Below are 8,367 nucleotides of genomic sequence, written 5' to 3' on the forward strand. Positions count from 1 at the left end.
CCTCCTGCAATTCTAGCTAAGAATCAGTTGGAGTTCCCAAGGTGGTCTGCTGAAGGTGAATTTAGCACAAGCTCAGGTTCAAGTGGTTTGTTTTACCTAGCATTTTGAAATACGTTAATTAGCTTGAACAAGTTAAAATCACATGTCTAAATCCTAGACTAGATGTGGCCTTGGCGTTATGTTTCTCAGAGAGGGCTTGATCCCAGCTGGTGGACATGGGCAGAACAGTAATAGTATCCAGCTTTATGGTAGCTGGGGAGAATATACAGGCCCTTTGTTCTGGACACACTGCCAAGCAGCAGGCCTGGCCCACAGGCAGTTTAACTGCAGCAATACTGACAGCATGATACTGAAAGACAGAGCTAATAATATTTAAAAAATTATTAAGGGAATATCTTGCAATATGTTCAGAAAAATGTCCACTTATGCCACCTACCTTGGCCATTTTTCTGCACACACAGTCCTACTCTGACTCCGCAAAATGGGGCTAAGGATAACTGGATCGTTACATACTTGCAGGACCAGGATGCTTTGATCTTGCTTGTACTAGAACAAGAGAAGTAAAAGATAATAGCGAGTTAGGATGGCTAAGTCCAGTGTTGCTCCTAATCTCCTGTTGTCACTTTCCTGTTGCTGGTTTATCTGACTGTGTATAAGGAAGTTGTGCAAGTCCTCCTGCCGGTAGTGCTGTAATGTTCAAAACCCTGGTCCCACCGGTGAAAGACTTGATCCCAGTATAAACTGATGTTCCAAGAGCATGATTTAAAATAAAAGAAGAAAGACTAAACTGGTGTCAAATCCGGTAATATATTGTTGGGGATCCTCTGGAAGTTTCTGTCTCCTTCCTGCACATCTCTAGTCTTACTACTTTTCATAATTTTGTCTCTCCTCCCTGCCTGTTTGAGATCAGCATGTGTTAACTTATTCCTGCTGAAAATCTGAATCTTGGCTTTGAAGACTGCTGATTGCAAGACAGGAAACATTTTTTCCCATTTCTTCTTGAAATCACAGATTTCTAATTTGAAGTACGATCATTGCAGACCCAAAAGCAGGAGGTAGTGCTAAGAAAACACTGGAGATTTTTTATGTCCCGGTTCCTGTCTCTCACATGTAAAGAGACTCCTCTCCCCTGACTTTATGCCTTGGATCTTACTGCAGAGGGAGAAATAAAAGGCTGCTCCCCTCAGGCCTAGTTTTGATAGATACATTTTTTTTTTTTTTGCTCACAGGAGCTGAAGAGAACTGAAGAAGGGAAGTGCCTTGTGACTGATGTGACTGCTGTATGCAAAGGGAGAGGAACCTGGCTGGGAGGCAGGAAGAAAAATTTATGGCACCCTCCAAAATGGTAAAAGCCTTGTTTAACTAGGAAAAGATTGGCCTGAACCTGGTCTTCTTGAGCAGAGTTTACATGTGCTTGAGCAATGGGCAGGCCATGGCACGTGAAAACCAGCTATAGAGATGGCAGTAGTGCATCTTGCCTGTCTGAGTGTGTTGGAACTTATTTCCTAGTCTGCTCCAATATCTGTCCAGTCTAGACAGGTCTTTAATTACCTTAATTATTTTGTCACTTCATGCTTGAGGCAGAGACATTCAAGATTAAGTGGTTTGTATCCAACAAGTTCTGTCAAAGAAGTTCTTGGTTATTACATTACAGATCCAGTCCTGCAACACAGTCCCCCTCAATATAGTGTCAAGAAGTAGATATCCCATCTAACTCCACCTGGGATTTATATATCTGGCCATGCACTGGAATGGCAGTATGACTTGAAAAGGATATACACACATATATGTGCGTATCACACATACATGCATGATGACTGCAGTCCCAGACAAACTCCAGGCAGGAGATCACTCTAAGTAAAGGCTTTTGCACACTGATCTTCCTTTTTTTCATCCTTTCCAGTGTACTCAAGCTGTTACAAAGTGCTTCCTTTGGCACATCTGACAATCTCCAGCTTTTAGCAACAGCTATGCTCAGTGATCACCAACAGGAATGTGTTGGAGAATGGTAAAGTGCAATACAAAGTAGAAGTGAAAGACCAGCTCCTCAGAAGGTCTCTTTTCTAGCTAAATGTTGCCTCTGAAAAGGGTAAGAGGTCAGGTATTTTGAAGATCTCTTTACCTCATTAGAAGACCCTACAGGGACCAAATCTCTGTCCTCCTTCCCCACTCAACTTCCCCAAGCAAGTCCTATCCTTTTACTAAGTCCCAAAATAAAGTGCAAGACAATGGAATTTATTAATGTGAGAGAGAGGTATCCTGGTTTACGTGAGTCAATGTGCAGCAGACTTTCCAAGAGGTAGAAGTACAAAACCATTATTGACCAGTTTTGAAAACCTGACAGTACAGCTCATGATCCCAGTCCATAAAGCACTGCTTTGCTGGTGCAGATCATACTGGGGAAAAAAAAAAGAGCTTGGCTGACGGATGAGGTGAAGCACCACACAAGAGAGCTTACCTAGCCACGCTGTTGCACAGTACATTTTCAGGAGGTAGAGCTGTCGCTCTAGACTCCATTGTGTGGTTATGATTACGATACCAGGCCACCTTTTATACAGGAGGAACTTGTCATTAGGAGGGTCTAAGGTGTTTTAAAAAGGGTAATTATTTTCTGATTTTTACAGGTGAGGAAACTGAGACAAAGTGAACCAAATTGCCCAAGATCAATCAGAATTTTAGTGACAGAGCCTAAATCAGACAATGGGCTGACTGGTGGGTCAGCACCAGGTTAACCAGGTATTTATAAAGCCATATTATTTTCTAATCTAAACGTGTCCACACTAGAGGGTGCTGCACTGCTTTTCTAAAGTAATTTCCTGTATTTAATTTATTTAAGCAAGTGCTGAACTCAAGTAAGACTCCTTTATGCTTGACAGTGAGAGTCTAAAGAGCAGGAGCTGTTCTTGGGTAACTGCATGTGGGCATGAACTTTTGTTTTGGAGAATTAAGCTCTTATGGATGAAAAGAGACTCTTTTTTAGATCAATGCATTTGCAAGTGCATTTTCCTAGGAAACACTGCACACATACATAACGTAGATTTTTTTTTAATGAAGCCAATTAAAAAAAATTACAAAGAAAAATACAGAATTTTAACAGAGGTGGTGGAACAGAGTTTTTAAGTGTTTTTTAAAAACAGTTTCAATCAAAATGTTGAGAGTCAAAATTTTATGGTTGAATATATAGGTATGATAGATTGTTTTATCAAACTCAAATTTACCGGAAACAGTCTAACTGACTTTTAAATATCTTTCAAAAGTATACATACAGATTTTTCAAAACCCCCCTCATTTTCCAGTAAACTTAAGAAAATTAACTTTAATTAAATTAACAAAAACCTCTTTATCTGAAAATCATGTGGGATGAATTTGTGTAGCTCAGGGACTGTGAGCACAGGCTAGATGATACACCATCAGGAGAAATGACATTTCTAATCAGTCAAGGGATTGGGTGAGATTCTTCTCCCTCTTACAAGGGAATAAATCCAGAGAAAAATTGTTGAGGTTTGTGGTGGCATTAATTTAAGATTATAGCGTCAGTGTCATGCTACCAAAGGTGTCAGCTTCTGTCCTTAACAAGAAACATGCATACACATGCATGCACAGATGTGCATGTGTACACATACAGAGAGCGTGAGCATCAGCACGTCTCAGCTACATTCTTTGGAATGATTTTTTTGGCCTGAGAGTGGGAAATCAATTTTGCTGTTGGGAATGTAAGAGCCCAGAATAGCTATTATAGAAGGAGTTAAAGGATAGTTTTCTCAATGGGTAACTCAACAGGTCCTAAATCAAACACTGGTGAGAGAATCCATACCATGTGGAATTGAAATGGACATAAATTATGTTGCTTTTTTTCCTATACTGTCTTCTGTACTACAATTACCTTACATTAGCTTTAGACGAATTAGTGCATCTATTATATTTTTAGATGTCAGACTGCAGGTACGTGTGAGAATTAAGTCATTACCTGCATGCAGATCTGAGAAATGCACAATTTTGAGCTGCTTTCATCAAACTGTGTCTTCTCTCTGATCTTAGGTCCATAACGTGCACAGGCATATTCTCTAAAAATCTATGTTTAGGAATGTGATTTGCATAACATCTTTCATGAAGATTGTGGGAATACTGGATTACTCTGGTGATAAATTTATGACTGAGAGGAAAAGGAAGGTTGTCAATAATTCAATTAAGCTGCTACTAGTCACTTTTCAATATGTTCCCCTGTAGTCACTGTTACATGTCCTTTTAAAATGACTGCATGGCAGTGGAACTTGTTAAGTGTGAACCTGAAAAGGCAATATAGCTGGAAAAGTATGGTATGCATTGATTAATGCTGAAAGAAGTATCTCCCAGCTTCCCTCAGAAAGGCAACTACTAGAATTGGAGGGAAGAGACTTGCGAATTAAAAAGCTCTCTCCACAGCAGCCAGCCCGTGCTGCACTTGACTGCAGCCATTTTGGAGTTTTCCATCGACTGTCCCCAGTTTCTGTGTTGAATTCCCACCTCTCTACACCTTCAAACCTGTGGCACTTCTTGTTTCCTTGTTCCCTGATTCTGGGAGGAGTCCCACTCCGCCCGCTCCATGGCATACTTTGCTACGGCAAAAGCTCTACCCTCATACATCTGCTGCTTTTGGTGTTTTATAGCTGCCATAAAAACAATCAGTTTCATGTTTGGATGGAAGCAGTAAGCAAACTTACTAAACTCAGAGGTGATACCTTTATCAGAAACCCTGCTAAGTTCTTCTGAAATTCAGAGCAGGCTGTTTGGACAGGGAAGATAATTCCAGGTGCATGAACAAGGTATCATCTGCTTTTGTCCTCCAGCTTTGCCTGTCTGATGTGTTACTCCTGGTGGCTGCTCAACGGATCACAACAACCCCCTACCTTGCTGAATTCCTGTTCAGCAGCAGTCATTTCAGAAAACATATTCTGAATGCTTTTTCCACTGGTGTACACTACACATGCCATGGCTCAGAGTGCAAGGCTGATAAGGGCTCCAGCAGAGCAGAGGTATCCAGCCTGGGGAAGGTGGGGAAGGTGCTCTCCCTGCAAGGAGGAGCTGGGCAAAGCAGATCACAGCGACCTGTTCCTGAGCCCTGCTCTGTGGGCACCATCGGGTTTGGGAGGCAGAGCATGTCTGGTCAGGGCTCTGAGGTGCCCCTGCCATTTCAGTATCTTTGCACAGTGGAGATACTTCATCCTACAGAGTACAGGTAAAGCCAGCCAGGGAGAAAACATGGTGTATCCTTCCATTCCAGCAGCATAAAATGCATTGGATACCCATTTATCACTGTGCCCTCTGCACCTTCCCCTCCAGCTCATGGGATGTACATTTCACTGATGTCAGAGGATATTGCAGAGCCACTGTTCAAAATCCAGGCACGCAAACTGTCAGTCATAATTTACATTCAAAGGATCGTTGTTGACCAAAGAAGAGAATACTGGCATTTCATTGCATTTACTGACAGCCAGGTAACTGCACATCATGAGCCTTGTGAGAGCGAGATGCTCAGGTCCTGGGAGAATTGCTCCACACCAGGGGAGTCAGAGGGACAATGCTCTTGTTGCTGCTTTCCTCTCCACTGGCACTTGCAAGGTGATCTCTAGGCTAGCCTGAGATCCAGCCTGCTAGCAGTCTAATTGACTGGTATCTGGCACTGAAGCAGTGAGAAGATGGCTCTATATTTCACTCTCCTGAGGTGGGGTGCAGAAGTCAGAGCCACAGCCTTGTTGCCTCCTCTACCCTTATTGAAAAAGTATCTTTGGACATGGGAAGGCCAGGCAGAGAGTGCAAAGCCCCAAGGAAATGCTTTCTGTTTCGTTCTGAGGAACCTTTAATCATCGTTAAACAGCTGCAATTTCTTTGAAGGTCTCCAGTAACTTTTGTCTGAAGATCAGCAGGAAATTCATCCTGAAGTCAAGGAAACATTCATGTTCCTCTCTGGCTCTTCAACACACCTAATTTTCATGCTACTCTGAGTTTGCTCTATGTTCTTCTGCAGGACACAGAAAAAGGAGGGCTTTTACTCTTTTTTGACCCTAAATAACTTCTGTCTTCAGACAGGGTGCTTTAACTGGTACCCAGGCTATCCCACATTTATTCTCCCTATGAGAGGTGCTCTTCCCGTATTCCTTACCACATATTATTTGTAGGGAGTGAGGAATCAGCATCTTAACTACAAGACAAGAGTCCGCTCACGTCTTTTACCACAGAGGAGGAATAGGCTCACTTGTGGTCCGGGGGGAGCGTGACACAGGGCGAGATCTCACTCGTGCTTTCTCAGGCTCACTTTCAAGCCAGATCTCCTAAAACCGCATAGTTAAGCGGGCATAAAATGCACGCTTCCTCTCCCACATTGTTTGAATTACGATTCAGTGTAGTGCCCCTCTTCTGTGAGGCTTGTCCGCAGAGCATAGCTACCCAACAGAGCAGCTAGCTGGTGACATTAGACCTTTAACCCGGTGAACAGCAATGTCTGGTGATGCCTGTATTTCAAAACCTGGTGGACCACGTGGGTGGGCTGTTTTATTTGCACGTGGCACTATTTATATTTTCTTGTGTTAAAAACCTAGGAAACTGCATAGAAATATATATATAAATTGCACCACATGTTGCCAAGAGAACATTAGAGCTAAAAGTTGAGTACTTGGGAGTTAGGTAATGCCAAAAACACTTGAACTCCCTCGTGTGTGCACATTATGAGACAGTCTCGAGTTACAGGATCACATTACTCCTGTTTCCACAGGACAGACAATACTAGGTGCTGTAAGCTGGAGGAAAACTTGATTCCATGTGTCTCCTGCTACCACGACAGAAATTAGGGGCTGAAATGCAAAACAGTGAACTGTGAGGAAAAGGGTAGGGTTTTGAAACAGGTATAAGCAGGACAATCAGCCAGTTAAGATGCAACACCTTCAAAGTGTGCAGCAGCGTTTGGCATAAACATCGTGATAGCAGGTTTTATCTGCCTTCATACTGTTCTCATGTGCTCTAGTCTGCCCTGGGGACTTCATGCTGAAAATTGTAATTATGACAGGCAATAAGATTCACCAGCACGGGAGAAATAGAAGGGAAAGGGAAAGAGTTGTAGAGACAAAACATGTTTTGCTTTCTGCTTCACACTGGTGTTCCAGAGGTGTGGGAAAGGGAAGGGATTTTGTAATACTAAATTGCAGAGTTATGTGACAGGTCAGCAGTTCTACTGGGTTTCTCCTCCACATTGGCGTCGAGTATCAAACTCCATACATTCAGGCACTTCACAAGTTTTTTATTGTTTATTCCAGGGAGCACAGTAAACCTACAATCCCCAGGTGTGTGTAGCGGTCTGCTACATAGTAACGCTTTGTTGTTATAGTAAAGAAAAAAATCTTTATCCCAAAAAAGAAAAAAATGAAGAAAATGAAAGGGGAAAAGAAGAGTGTAAACATAGTGTGAAAGTATCTTCACCAAAACTTCATTCATAACAGTAAGAACATGTTTATTAATATTGAATTAACTTCAAACAAACACCGAGGACTGAGGTAAAATGGGTGTAAACTAGAAAAATGGCATAGGAACAGAATAGATGAAAAGTGTCCTCCAGGTCAGCTTTAGGACATCTGTTGTTCATAACATGTGTCTATATATAAATATAAAATTACTTGGATGAGGGTGTTGAAAACCTAGGCAATATCCAGCTCTGGTTTCCGTTTGTTCACTCTGGAGTAATTCCACAGACTTTAGTGGAGAAGGTCCAGATTTACCCTGGTTAAAAAATGGAGAGCAGAATCTGACTGGAGAGCTCCAAATTTACAGATGATGCAGAAACTGGAGGATGAACAAATAACAAGAAACAGTGTAACCAGATTCCAAGGGATTTGGATTATATTGAGATTTGGAGCCAGCAGATGGGAAATGCAGTTCATTGTCAAAATGATAAAATAATGAGGCTGAATTCGAGGAGACAATCTAGGGAATAACTGCTACATACAGCAAATGTCTCATCATGACTAGAAAAGAGATTATGGAAAAATGATTGAAGCCCTCAGCCTGTTACACAGCTACAGTAAATAAAAAGACCTGTGAGGTACTGTGGTTAAGTGCTGTAGTAGAGGGAGAGAATATTAAAGAAGATGCACAATAGTCATATTAAGGAACTTGCTAGGTAATTGTCTCTGGTTCTTATTATCAGTGTACAGGAAAGCTATCCGATCATTTTCCCCGCCTCTAAGAAGGCTTAGCACTGATCTAGGCAATGCAAGTTAGGAGAAAGGACACACTGGTGTGGCCTTGTCTCCATCCTTTCTTCCAGTACAACTGCTGCATCCCAGTTGATCAGATGGAGATGGAGAACATCTCAGTGACACACAAGCATTGTACACCCCC

Source organism: Gymnogyps californianus, chromosome Z, assembly GCF_018139145.2.
Source record: "Gymnogyps californianus isolate 813 chromosome Z, ASM1813914v2, whole genome shotgun sequence".
NCBI lineage: Eukaryota > Metazoa > Chordata > Aves > Accipitriformes > Cathartidae > Gymnogyps > Gymnogyps californianus.